At 35.0% G+C, this 15,450-nt stretch overlaps 1 protein-coding gene across 4 annotated transcripts in view; it reads right to left on the minus strand.

Moving 5' to 3' along the window:
- Positions 1-15,100, minus strand: part of LOC117574260 (sialoadhesin) — a 79,450-nt gene extending 64,350 nt beyond the window's left edge. For all 4 annotated transcript variants that reach the window (XM_034257994.2, XM_034257993.2, XM_052006675.1 and 1 more), the window contains exon 1: positions 14,918-15,100. The gene's annotated coding sequence lies outside the window, so the exon portion shown is untranslated. The remainder of the gene's footprint in view (positions 1-14,917) is intronic.
- Between the last annotated feature and the right edge of the window lie 350 nt (positions 15,101-15,450).

Consider the following 15,450-nt stretch of genomic DNA (forward strand, 5'->3'; position numbering starts at 1 on the left):
GCTAGCTCCGCAAACATTTATGTTTTTGGGGACACTTTATGGGCGAGCAGTTTGGAGTTCGCCGTTCGCGTGGAGTGAATATTTGCATAGTTGAAGTGCTCACATTTGCATTTGCATATAACCTTGCCCAAAGAGAAACACAGAGGTGGGGGGAACAAGATGAAGACCAAGAGCAAGAGCACGGTAAACATAAATCGCTGCTGTGTCTGGTATAATTTTAGACCTGAGGCGAGCAAGATGAAGGAAGGAATCGGAATACCAGACAAGCGTCTGGGCGGCAACATTACTGGAAAACGCACAAAGCGAAGTTCAGGAATTTCGTCAGAGGCTAAAACGTTCTGGAATTCACAACGTTGCAAGAAAGTTGAGTTGTCTCCGAGACCACATCGAGGAGGGGCTGAGGGACAGCTGTCGATTATCGGCAACTAAGTACTTACTAAAGATAGCTTAAAGTTGAACGAGAAAATCCATTAAGTTTTTGTCAGGAGAGCAAACAAACAAATGAAAGCAGCAGATGCCAAAGGAAATGTTATAAAATAATATTTAAATAAATCAAAATTAGCCGCAAACTATTGCCACACTCGACACAGAGAGAGAAAGAGAAAGATATAAATGTATCTGAGCATGTGTGTGTGTGTGTGGGTAGAATTGTTTGTGTTTCGAGGCAAACTATTTACTCACTTTGAATACGTCGAGAGTCTGAAACAGAATCTGAATCAGAGAATCTGAGCATATTTTACAACGCATTTCCATTTTGCCGCAAAATAAAACACACACAGAAGATACACACGTTGCGGCGGCAACAAACCGACAACAGACCTTTAGATTTTTCCATGTATCTTCGAGATACTCGTGGTTGTATCTGTAGCTGACATGGAATATATATATATGTATGAGTGTGTGCATCATTTTAAATACCGAATTTACTTTGAATTCATTTTGGTCAATGGAAACAACTTATTCAATTGTTTTTACTCGAATTTCTCTCTCTCTGGCTCTTGCTCTGCTTTTGCTTTTGCCGTGTGGTTGCTAAGCCACAGGCAAACTTGCCCCCTCGAAAACTGACAGTGAGTTATGGCAGTCTATGGTCAGCATTAGCATCACCATTCACCATTACCATCAGCATCAGCAGCCGCATCAGCTTATGCTCTTTAAATCCGCCTTCATCTAGGCCGCTTTTACGCAAAATGCGACTGACATATCCAAAAAATGATTTATGTATCTTTTGGAATACCTACGCGTGGCTCGCTTTAATGAATATACAAATTTTATACACACACAGTTGAAGGAAATTTAATTGTACGCAGTGTCTGAAAATGTTAATAAATGTCAAAAGTGTTTCCACTCAACTGACACAATGAGCAATGAGAAGGAGGAGGAAGATTTTCGACACTGGCCGCAGCTAACTTCAAGACCGAGAGCAAACGTCATGGTGATTGTCATGCCATAATTTCACATAATTTATGAGTTTTCAATTTATCATTTCCGCAAGCCAAATGCAGGCCAAAATGGGGTTGCTTGCAACTTGGCTGCAGTCACGATTTATAATGTTAAATGTCAGTTCCCATTGACTTCTCGGGGGCATGTGAAGCACACATGTGTGTGAAGCCAAGCCGTGGGAAGCCAAGCACTCTCACTCTCACTCTCAACTCTCTAAGCTCTACTTACTTTTTCCCAAAAATAAAACCCGATAAAATATTGCCACTTGTCATCGATGAAGCTGTTTTCCCTCCTCTCTCAGGCTTTCGACATGCTTGTCGTGGCGTCATTAAAGTCGTAAGCACTGTCATGTAGCTGTCAATTTCCAAAAATCGCATTAGCCAATGGCATTTTATTTGAGTACGTATGTGACAAGTGTTGCCGTTGCCTCTGATGTTGCTCCACGGCTGTCTATCCACTTAATTCGCTGAGACTTTACTGCCACCGTAGCTTAACAGGCCGTAAAAAGGAACCCAAAAGAAAAACCCTTACTCTTGCTCTCTCACTCGTTTGTCGTTCTTTTAATCGCAGTCGCAGTCACAGTCAAGTCGAGTCAAGTCACTTGCGGGGCTGCACATAATTAGCGTTTAGACCCTTAAGTTACCTGAACTAAGACCTGTCGCAATTCCATTGCCACTGTCAACGTAAATTTGCATTTTTAGGACGGCATAAAAAGAGGGCTCGGAATGCGGCTAAGCCAAAAATGGCAGCGGCAACAAAATGTGAAACATGCGCAACAACGAATGAAGATAAGAAACACAAGACTCGCCACAAGGATTAAATGTTTCTGACTATGAAACTGAACTAAACTTAAACTCAAACTTAACTTGACTAGAGGACAGTCAACAAGGGACAGGACAGCACTTTGTTAGCTGAATAAAGTGCGGCCAAGATAACAAACATATCAAAGAGCCAACGAGTTAAACTTTCAACTAAATTAGTTGGTTTAAGCACCAGGAGCTGTTCAATATCGATTAGTTGTTTGCGTATAATTTGGATTTTAATTATAATGTTCAAGTTTGAAGCAACAGCAAACAGTCTTATTAAGTGAGGGAGAAATAACTAGGGTATATTCTAAATTAACTTTTAGTTTTAAGCTTTGAAAATGTATGTATTTTATACAACAAAATTGTGAAGTATTTTTTATATTATGGGAAAATTTAACATATTTGAAATGATCTTCAAATATTTCCACATAAAAGTTGAGCTTGATCAAATGAAATAATATTAATGCATAACAAATAAAATTTATTCAAATTACGACTAGCATATTTTAGGCATATTGTTCCATCTCAAGATTAGTTATTTTTGACTGATTTACAAACACAAGCTACCAGAAGAATACATATAAGGATATATAATATATAAACTAATTAGATATATTGTTTATAATTTTGTCAAGCCCAAGTTTATCTTTAGTGTATTTTATTTTCAAATAAAAATAAAATGTTCTACACTATGATTTCTGCTTTTAAATTATTCAAAAGTTGAGCTTTATAGAATTCATTGAAGTTTAACAAATATTATTTATTTCGACTATAACCAGCAGTTGTTTATGTTATTCTTTTTTCTCATCAATATTAATATTTTGCTGCTTCACAAAGATAAAGCAAAACACAGACTTTTTGTAGATTTAGTTTATCATAAATTAAAGAATTCAAACAGCCTTGGAGCAAACTAAATTCTTATTTTCTAGTATCAAACAATTGAGCTTAGTTTAATTCATTAACGTAGATCATTTATTTAAATTAGAATCTGCAATATTTTTCAGTCACAAGGATATGTTTAGTCACATATGCACAATATTCACAAATATGTAGCCGTATTATCTTTAGATCAAGTGTAAATTAAATTTAGAATATTGTAAATTAAAATAAACTCATTTTCTTCAACATAATTACTTTGTTTTGAAGTGTAAATTAAATTACAATAAAACTTCAATTTAAAATAAATTTTGTGCATAATAATTTCTTCTTTTTTAATACCTAAGAATCGTGCTTAATTCAATACATTGATTAATAACATTTATTTAAATGTCAAAACAGCAGTTTATTATGCATTTCCGTTTTCGCATCACTGTCGATATTTGGCTACTTTCCAAACAAAAACTACCATAAGGATATCAGGCACATAAAGCAGTCAAATCATGCAGGTTGCTGGCATTAAATTTCATTCAAAATGCGAATAAATATAGAGAATATTGTTAGCTATCTATCCGCTGGCATTTCGTAGTGTGATGAATCCAAGTATGAGTATGCGTGTGAGTGTATGAGTGTATTCGTGTGTTGGCGTATGTGTAATGCGTTTATGCAAAGGCCTTGTAAAGTCATAATAAGACTTTCAATACTTTTGGCAGCAGTTGAAATTGGCTGAGGAAAAAAACATTAGCATACTTTTGAGCGCGGCGCAAAGTTTGTTGTCGAAACAAATTAACCTTGAATTCGCGTAAAGCACACACACACACAGACACAGACAACGCATGGCTGACTCGCAGATTATTATGCAAATGTGTATCTAAGGCAACAATAAGACAATGCCTCAGACTCATTGTGTGTGACAAGAGCTGAAGCAGCAACAGAATTTATTAATTTTAAGGCGACGCGTCTTGTGACGTCAGCTGCTGCTGTTGATGATAAGAGAAAGAACGAGAGTGAGTGAGAGATATGCTCGACAAAATCAATAAGCCGCCTGCTTCTAGCTTTTGCGGTTATTTTGCATGATTAATGAAGCCACGTAATTGATTACAAGGCCACGCCCACTGCGTTTTTGCCCGCCCTCCTGTCGAAGTTTGTGCACTACTTTTTCTTTTTGTGTGCTGTGTGTGTGCTGTGAACTTCAAAAGGAACAGCTGATTGATGCGTTTTGTGTCTAGCAAAATGGCTCCATGCTGGAGTTACCACATCACGTGATAAGAACAGGCAACAACGACGCACGTGCGTCATGTGGCACAGCCAAAGCTGTCATTTGGCTTTGGCTTTAGCCTTAGCTTGGCTTTGCCTCTGACTTTGGCTTTGGCTTTGAGCTTCGGGTTGCAGTTTTGGCTCGACGCTGTCAGCGACATTTGCCAGCCAGGATGCTGCAGCTAGCTCGTTGCAGGTTGCAGGTTGCTCGTCTAGTTACTTATGCGTAATATCTATGCACACTCGCCTTCGCCCCTCGCCTTCATCAGCTGTAACAGCAAAATGCCAAAGCCAAGCCCCAAACAAGACAAGGCACAGCCTCTGCTGCAGAAAGCGTGTGTGTGGGTGGAGAAGGGGGGGAGAGAGAGAGAGGGGGGACAACACTCACCCATTGTTGTGCCATTGCTCGTCGTTGCTCATGCAGGCGCACAATCATCAATCAAAATCAAAAGCCAAAGCCAAAGCACTTCTGACATTAATTTATTCAAAAGGGATACAAGCAGTTTGCAAGCAAGCAAGCACTCGCTTTCTCTGTCTAACCTAGCTATCTGTCTCACTTGCTCACTGGCTCTTCAATTATGAGCGCTTGTCACACACACGCACACCAACAAACTAGTTATTGAATTTTAAAATGGCAGCAACATTCGCATCGAGTGCAAATAAATAATCGTAGCATACATTTCGGCGCCTAATTAATATTTATAAACGATAACTCGCTCTCTCTCTCTTTCGCTCTGCGCTTTGCATAAATCAAAAACATTTGAATAATAAATACGAATTATGCATTTAATTAAGATTTGCCACGCAGTTTGCAAAACTCAAAAGCTGTCTCAAGCGCAAAACAAACAACAATTTTCCCATGGCGTTTTTTTTTTTGCCCCAGTTTTTCTTTCATTTCATGTTTTTTTTCTCTGCATTTCAACCATCTGTGTGTTTTTCTCTCATCGATATCTGCCCCATTGTTCGCCGCGTTGAGCGCAAAATTCTGATTTCTTTGGCTTGCATCAGTCAGAGTCAGTCAGCGAGGGAGCAAGGCGAAAAAAAAAACAGAAGACTGGAAGAGAAGGCGATACCCAAACCGACGGGCAGACGAATCCAATCTAAATGCAAATGTTCGCATTGTGCTTTTTGGTTCAGGATAATCACATCTGACGCTGGCATTGCCAACCAGCCAACTCCGCAGCCACAGCCAATGCAGGTGGAAATCGCAACACAGAAAGTCAATTAGGCGACTCGCCACTAATCGAAGCTTCTTCCCGATTTCCGTGGCCCAGAGCGCATCGGGAGAAATTCCATTGCCTTCGCTTTTTATACCCGGTAGAAGGGTATTATAACTTTGTGCCGGCAGGAAATGTATGTAACAGGTAGAAGGAGGCATCTCCGACCCTATTCTTGATCAGCATCAACAGCCGAAACGATCTAGCCATGTCCGTCTGTCCGTCCGTCCGTCTGTCCGTATGAACACCTAGATCTCAGAGACTATAAAAGATAGAGCTATAATTTTTTTTCGACAGCATTTGTTATGTTTGCACGCAGATCAAGTTTGTTTCAAATTTTCGCCACGCCTTCTTCCGCCCCCGCAAATCAAAAAAATCGAATAAGAAAAGAAATAATTAAAGCTATATCTGCGAATTTGGGAGTATACAATAATAACAATAGTAGTTAAGATATCTGAAAATTTGGTTGTGATCAGATACAAATTGTGGAAGTTATTAAAGAAATACTTTTGCATGGGCAAAAACGCCTACTTACTAGGGGTCTTAGTTGCTTTGGCTGACAATCTGGTATATTGTGCCGTCTATGGTATATTTTGAATGCGGTATTATATCGATATACTAAATATACAATTTAGTATATTTTTAGTATTTTTAGCATATTTTAAAAATACTATATTTTTAGTATATTTTTTAAAACATCTATATGTTTAGTATTTTTAGTATACTTTGAAAAAATACCGCAATATTTTGTTTTTATTCAAAATGGGTAGCGGGTATCTCACCGTTGAGCACACTCAACTGTAACTTTCTTCCTTGTTCCTACTGCTACTGACCAATTCCAATTGTTCTTTATGGCTAATGCTGAAGTTGTCGTTGCCGTTGCCGTTGCCATTGCGATGGTCATGTTAATACATATTTCCAATTCAATTGGAAATTTGCAGCACAGTTCGCTTCGTTTCGCTATCTTTTCATTCTCTGTCCTCTCTTCTATTGCTTTAAAGACCCATAAAATTTTACAAGCATTGTGCGCCATGTTTGCCTCGACAACAGCGCATGTGTGTGTGTGTGTGTTGAGTATGTTTAACATGGGATAAGCTCCATTTTTCCATGCTCGCTTCATTTACTTCAGCAGCGAGCACAAATTGATAAATTATTGTGATTCGCATGGACTCTGAAGTTTTATTTGGGAGCAAGCGCATAAATTGCATGCAATTAGCTGGGCAAAAACAATTAGCCGAATGTGATAAGCAGCAAGCATAATAATATTATTTATTATCATACACGTAATTGAGTAACGAGACGACAGAAATAGAGAGAGAGAGAGAGGGTGAGAGAGTGAGGCGGACAAATGGCAAACACTTAAATCACACAGACATTCGGGTCAATGAATTATAATTGAGACATTCTGCGATAATTGAGCTGCCATTCGCTGCAATTGCGTGGGCGTGGTCGGGCATGCGAGAGAGGGAGAGAGCGAGAGAGAAGGAGAGTGAGAGACGTGTGGCATGACTTTTCAAATGACAAAGCACTCGAAGATAGTCCGCAAATGATTTCAGTTGAAACACACGCTGAAATGTATGCAAATGCCGCGTATCAGCAAAACACTTTGAAGGAATTAGAATTACAAATATCATTCGTTGGCAACACAACACAAAGTAAAGTAATGGCAATGCCAATGCCAACACAACATTTGCTGACTCTACACAACACACACACAAACACACAAATCGCGTAGACACAACAACAGTCAGGGAGAAAGAGACAGACACGACACCCACACCCACACACACATTTATAGAAATAGATGCAAAATAAATATGCAAAATCGTTCGACGCCGAATACATAAATCAGATGAGAAAAGTTGAAATTAAATGCAAACAGTGGCAAAGAAGTAAGAAAGATACAATAAGGTGTACTCAACTGTGCAATACCTGATACACATTTTGAATGAAAGTGAAACAGTGGGGTATTTTTATTAAAATATACCGAATAATATACCGAAAATATACTAAAAAAATAATAATGAAAGAAAAGCAGTGCGGCAAAAATTCTAAAAATATACCAAAAGCTGTATTTGGTATATTGGTAAAAGGTTACTATTACCATTTTGAATAAAAGCAAAATATTGGGGTATTATTCTAAAATATACCAAATAATATACCGTAAATATACTAAGAAATAATAATAAAAGCAAAACAGTCCGGTATTAATTTTAAGATATACCAAATTAATACACTGCAAAAATACTAAAAATATACCAAAAGTTGTATTTGGTATATTGATATAATGTTACTATTACCATTTTGAATGAAAACAGGACATTGCGGTATTATTCTTTGAATATACCGAATAATATACCTCAAAAATACAAAAATATACTTCATGTTAAATTTAGTATATCGATGAGGTACTAAATTCGCTTACCATAGTGGTCAAAACATACCAGATTGTGCGTCAAAGCAGCAAAAGCCTGATTTAAAAAGGCGTTTTTCCCCTAAATTTTTATCCAATCGAAAAAAATTCTTAGGTATTATAAATACTATAGTTATTATTGTCTATACCAAAAATCTCAACTCTAGCTTCAAAATTACGATTGATACTCAATTTGTATAGATTTGAGGGGGCGGAAGGGGGCGTGGCAAAAGGTCAAAGCAAACTCGATATGCGTGCAAACATAGAAAATTCTGTCGAAAAAAATTATATCTCTACCTCTTATAGTCTCTGAGATCTATGTAGGTGTTCATGTGGACGGACAGACAGACAGACAGACGAACATGGCTATATCGTATATTTATAAACTTTATAGGGTTGGAGATGTATTCTTCTGCCTGTTACACACAATTCCTGCACACACAAAATTATAATACCCTTCTATCTGAGCTTGTAGCGGGTATAAAAAGAAAGACGTTGACGCCGCGCTAAAAACAAATTGAACTTTAAGCCGAGCCTCGTTCGTTCGATGTTCTCCTTTAGCATTTTGCTCATTAAAGCGTTCGATAATTTGCAACAATTTGCATGCTACGTGCAAGGCGTTGCGTTAGTTGCACCACTTGCGTTGTAAAGTGTACGTGCTTGAAACACCTTTTAATTGCGAAAAGTCGTTGGGCAAACACATCGAGGCCATTTCATAAATTACGTTAATTGCAACATTTGCACAGATTTTCATTTCAGCCGAATGCTTTTTCAGCCTTCTTCTTCATCCTCGTGGTACGTGACACCATTTATAGTAGTAGTAATCGATTCGATTGCCAGTCAATACAAACTGCATCTTGCCACACCTTGACCTAAGCTCTGCCTCTGCACAGGGCTTAATGCTCTGTTTGTTGCTGTTGATGATTATCTTACGTTGCATAAACACAGACACACACAGTTTATTTGTTTATTGCCATCAAATTCAAATGCTGTGAATGCAGGATAAGCACGGCTAAAGATGAATATTATCGCAGCATTTAAATTGCTTCGAGCTTAAGAGAGATTGAAAATACTTGGCAGGATATTCAAAATGAATTCAATCATAATCTATTGCCAAGGCTAAGACTTTTGATTTAGGAAAATGTTCAATGCTTAAACTTAATTACTTAAAATACTTGTAATTTGTGCTTGCTGTTTGTAATTAGAAAACCTTTTAATACAACATAGATTTCAAATTATTAAGCATTATATTTGTTCTAGATTATTAATGTCTGCTATTCTAAATATCTCAATTATTTAAAACACTTGTATCCATATCTAGAGATATCTTGAAATAAAATATATCTTAATATAACTTAGATGTGCACTTATGAAATAGTCAATTTATTCTATATTATTGTCATTGCTTTATCTACATTAGACTCTCATTGAATTTAGATTTTAATATTTATTTAAAATATCTTTAAATGAAATATATCCCAATACATTATGCATGTAAATTAATTAAAAAGTCTATTATTCTCCATTATTATAATTTCCTTATCAGAAATATAGTTCTTGTATCTGTATGTAGAAAACATCTTGAGATAAAATATCTCTTAATACAACATCGATTTAGACTTCTATTTATTACCAATTATTGGCATTTCCTTATTCACTTATTAAACACTTCTGTTTCTTGAAATACCTTGAAATAAAATATATTTTAATTAAGCATTCTATTTGTCATCGAATATTATTATTTCTTTATCAGGATAAAACTCTTTTTGCTCTCAATTCTTCAAAGCACTTGTAATCTATACCTAGAAAATAAAAACTTCTATCTTTACCTAGAAATATCTTAAAATGAAATACATTTTTATTAAGCACTCTTTTCGTTGTCGATAATTATTTTCTCTTTATTCAAGATTACTATATCTCTTACTTTCAAATGTGTAAAACACTTGAAACTGTAGCTAGAAACATCTCTAAAATATCTTTTGATTAAACATAAATATAAATAAATTAAGCAATCTCTTCTCGAATATTATCATTTCTCCATCTCTTCGTTAGCTTATTCGTAAAGCAGTTTAATTATCAATCAAAGAAGAGCGTTAAATAAACAAATTTGTTTTTGTGTGTGTGCGAAGTAAAGTCATTTATTCAGCAATCAAATTTCCTTTGAAATTCGTATTCGCGAAATTCTCTGAAATCACTTTATTTTCTCTGCATTCCGCATTCCGCATTATCATTAAAATTAAGCATTTTCTCAGTGGAATTTGTGAAGTTGAAGCCAACAATTTTATTATATTACGTAAATGCAAGTTGAAAATCATTCGCATTAGTTTGAGAGATTTTCCTTTCACGCACTTGAACAGAAGAGAAGAGAACAGAAATTGCAATTTTCACAATGCCATAAATGTGGAAAATATTTTCATATGCTTTTCCACCTGATGTGGAAATCATTGACTTGATCGCGTGGTTAAATAAATAATCAAAACGAATCGAATAGAATCAAATTGATTTCAAAAGCTTTGCATTCATTCATTCAGTCATCGCAATTGTTAATCAATATTGAAAATTTCATAGTTTTTCTATTCTAATTTCCTCCTCCACTTTTCCTCGCACTTTATTTGCAGCGGAACAATTGATGCAGTTTAGCTTCAAAATTTATTATGCAGAAAATGCCAACCGAAATTTCTAATAAAATATATATTGAAAAGTTTTATTGTTTGACTGCACGCACACACACACACTCGAAATGGAAGTTGACACTCTTGAACACACTCACACACACACACACACACACAGTGAGGCACTCATACATGCACAATAAATAATATTTGCATTTTCACATGGCAAACATTTTATGTTTTTCCCCAGTTTATGCTTTTGTTGTTGTTGTTGTTGTTGTTTTCGTTGCTCGTTTTTGTATTTTTGTTGCTGCTTTTGCTGCTTGAAGCATTTTGCACAAAATTCAATTCTATGCAGTTACCTAAATTTTGAGTTTTGTTGCTTAGTTTGCTCCATTCTTTCTCTGATTTTTCTCCCTCTCTCTTCTCTCTTCTCTCTCTTTTTTGGTTCGCATAAAGCTCCAACTTTATATGCACTATTTCTGAATAAGTGTGTGAATTGCAATACGCTTGCTGTTTCGGTATTTTCAGATAACTCTGGCGTGTGTTACGCTCTAAAAAGGAACTAAATATATATATTCTCGATTAGTTTCAATTAACAGAAATGTAAGACACATTCAAGAAACCATTAGCTAAGTCAATTAGTTTAATTTATAATATAAACTATTATAATATTATATATATAATATAGCTATTCTTCTGGCTTTTATATATATTTGTTATATATTAACAAATGAGTTAGTTCTGACTACTTTTTTCATATCACACAATTTATATATTCTTAATAAGTTCAAGTAAACAGAAATGTAAAACAATTTCAAGAAATCGTTAATTTAGTTTAATTTATAACACATTAACCACTTGTTGTGATATAAAAACTAATTAAAGGTTAAAGGTTTTTAAGTGTATTTCACATTTTTGTTTACATTAGCTTATTAAGAATAGATACATTTAAATTCACTAATTGACTTATTTGTTTTAATATCATTTTCTGTTTCAATATTTTCACATTTTTATTATTATTTAATTTTAATTTTGTTAAGTTGCAGAATCTAAACAATTTCCTAATCATCTCATTCTCCCATTTTTTTTTCCATTGACGCACACTTCGAATAAAATCCTTTATGTTTCGATACTATACAACACTTAAAATAAGTTATCTTTATATATTACACAGCACTTAAAAGAAGTTATCCATAGAAAAAACAAGAAGTAGAACAATCCAATTTGCATGAACTTAAAATAATGAGATAGATACCATAAATAAAAACCTTTATCAAATTGTTAGTAATTATATTTATTATGTAATATATAAATTAAAAACAAACAAAAAAGTTATAATAATAATAACTATACTAAATAATAATGTAAGAAATATACTATTATAAAGTTATTATGAAGTTTTCTATTTCAAAAGTCTTATTTTAATGCAAGCACATTTCAAACAGAGATTCAGTTTAGTTCATTTAATATTTGACTTAAAATTTGTAAATATAATTCTCTAAATTCAATTGAAATTAATCCCATTTTTATCAATCATATGAATTTTCTTTTATGTTTTCTTATATATTTTTGCATTTTATTGCTGTTCTGCTAAATTTATAGAATTCTCCAACACATTATTTTATCTAATGTCCGTTTTTTCATCTTCCATATAATGATAGTACTTTTCATATTTTTTTCTTAAAAATTTTCAAAAGAATTTATTTTGTTAAAAATGTGTAATTTATATTCAGACATTTAACATTCTTTTTTGTATTTGTTATCTTCTTTTTTTTATAAATATTTGGTGTTGAAATTCAGCTATTTCTATATAACTCTTTTAGCTTCCAATTCCCTCATATTTAAACCAGACAAAAGTTGTATTTAAACTAACATTTGCTTTGTTTTCCTCTAAATATTTGTATTTAAAAATTCAGCTAAATCTATAGAACGCTTTTAGCTGGCAACCTTGAAGAGTATTTAATTTTCGGCATGCCCAAAAAGAAAACAAAGAGCGAGCTATACTTTCTTGTTTTGTGCTTATTTCTTTGGCCGAGTATTTTGCTTTGTTTTGTTCATATTTTCAGCGTGTGTGTGTGTGTGTGCGTGTGTGTTGGTGTGTGGGTGCGTTTGCTGTTTTTCTATTTGTTTTAATAGACTGTACAACGTATGTGGAGTCGGCACCGACTTCTGGATATGTTCTGGCTCAGCACAGTTCTGAGTTCTCTTCTCTCTTCTCGCTTCCCTCTTCCCTCTTCTCTCTGCTCTGTATTCTCTACTCTGTGTTCGACTCTTCTCTGGTCTAGTTTGGTGCGAGTCCACGGCGCTGGCTTTGCAAATATCCTGCGGCAGTGGCATTCATATGAGTTTATCGCATGGGGGTGCAGTGGATTTTGTGATTTGCTCTTTTATATACACCCACACACACACACACACACACACACACACACACACACACACACACACACACACACACACATGGACATATGTGTGCCATATACGTGTACATATGTGAACCATTTATATGGTAGTAAGAACAGCTACAATTCCAACGCGTAGTCTAGAGATTTCACTTTTGGCACGCTTTGCATTAAACACCGAAAGAGAGACAGATAGAGAGGAAGAAAGGAAAGGGAAGCAGGAAGGAGACATGGAACACCGCTTAGGCCAACTTAGACAACGATTTTTGTCTTGGCTTATGGCTTGGCAAGCGCTTTGTAGTCCAGGTAACCGCAAGTGGCCTTAAGACAATTGCCTCAACCCGCAATCCCTAGACTCTCTCTCTTGGCTCCAATGTGTCACCAAAGTCTTATCTCTGATAGCAGATGCCAGCCACACAGCACAGAAAAATGCAATACAATTTGAGCTAACTGCGAGTGAATAGCAAAAGAATAAACCTTGTCTAAGATGCTGTGAATTTAAAGTGTGAAATGCCCTAAGCACAAGTTGCAATAATACAATCTTAAAGATACAAAAAGCTGACAAACTAAATTCCGTTTTACAACAACTTAGAATTTTAACCTTAACTTATTTGAAAGTCAAGAATGTGAATAAAGTTTGTCATAAACAGAATACACCTTAAGAATAACTATAAAAAATAATTCACAAAACTGTTTTCTAGAACACAACTTAAGACTATAACTTTTTAAAATAATCCTCAAAACTATTCTTTAGAACATTTACTTATTGTCACAAAAGATACTTCATGGAATATAGTTAAACAATGCTTTGCTTAAGAATCAGATGGAATATCTTAACATATGTACATCTTTCCATCTTTTAATCTTTCTGACTCTCTTTACCAATAAATAGTTTAATTTTACGGGAAGACAATTGCAACATTGATTACAGAAACGAGAAATGAGTCCTGAACTTGAGATCAGTTCGATACTAAAACAACACTTTAAATAAGTTCCATTTACATTCTACGCAATACTGGAGAAATATCGATAGTACAGTTGAACAATCGATAGTAAAGCGCTACTTAAGTTTGTTGAATGCTATTGAGACATATGAAGTCCCAACAATAAGGATTGTAAATGCTTAAAACAACCAGAAAAATTAATTGAATTGAATATCTGAACTTTCTGATTTTAAGACAAGATTTTTCTAAATCTTCTTTCAAGAGAAATGAGTCCTGAATTTAAGAACATTCCGATCTTAGAACAAAATTTTTCTAATATGAAAAAAATGATTAAAAATTAAAATCTTCTTTTAAGAATGGTTCAATATTTGAAGAAGTTTTCAATATGGAATTCTTATTTGAAGTCTTTCAATTTGAAATTCTTGTTTCAAGTATTTATCTTAAGATTGTAAAGTTCTCATTGGTATGAAAAAGCAATGTTCTGCATTTTAGAACTTCTTGTATAGGATAGTTTCAACATCGAGGTCTAATAACTTTAGTTTGCAATATTAACTTCAACTTTCTGGAAAATTCCTCCTTTTAAAAATATTATAAAAGGAACTCCCCAATAAACATATCTCAAATGGTATTTTATACATCTATAGTTAGGAGCTTGACTAGTTTCCTTAAAATGTCCAAGAAATCGAGAACAAAAGAAGTGCAGGACATTTCTGGGGCATAGTTGTGAGCAGTAATTTAATTAAATAACGAAAAAAAGGCAGAATGCGCTTAATCCCTTTGCCCTTGCCAAGTTGTGCATTATTCTATATTTCATAGAAAGCGAAAGAAGTGGACAACTTTAAGGCTGCCCCATGGGAGCGGAGGAACGAGGCAAAGTAGAAGTTAACTCTGCCTCTGAACTTAATGCGTTAGTTTTAACGTCGAGCTACAAAACTCAGGGAGCAACTCACCCAAAAGTATCCTTGCTGGAAGTCCTTGCTGCTTCTGATGCTGATGCTGCTCTCAGTAATCCAAGTGCAGGGTAAGTTTGAGTTTCAGCTTGCGAGTTTATTTTTTATTATGTTTGTATTTTGTGCACAAGCAGGAAAAATAATAAAAGTAAACTTGACTTTTTCCTCTATCTTCTCTCTCTTTTTAACTCTCTTTCTATCTCTTTTGTTTTGTGTTTGCACTCGTTGGACGCAGCATTATTATTGTTCTAACGCACTGACCCGCATAAGGGAAAGTCTTCATAAGCAATTTGTATCTTGTAGCTTCAGCTCTTCTGTGTATCTTGTGGATGCACTTTCACTGGACGACGACCAGATGACAATTGTGATAAATTATGACAGCACGCGGCCGCTATCTCGATTGTGGGTGGAGTGTGTGGGCGGGGCAAAGGATGAGGTTGGGGTTTGTATCTTACAGATACAAGATACAACTGAAACCACAGCGCGTCAAAGTGTCATTAATTTTTTGTTCTTTTTCTCTCTCTTGTGTTTTT

Source organism: Drosophila albomicans, chromosome 2R (assembly GCF_009650485.2).
Source record: "Drosophila albomicans strain 15112-1751.03 chromosome 2R, ASM965048v2, whole genome shotgun sequence".
NCBI classification, from domain to species: domain Eukaryota; kingdom Metazoa; phylum Arthropoda; class Insecta; order Diptera; family Drosophilidae; genus Drosophila; species Drosophila albomicans.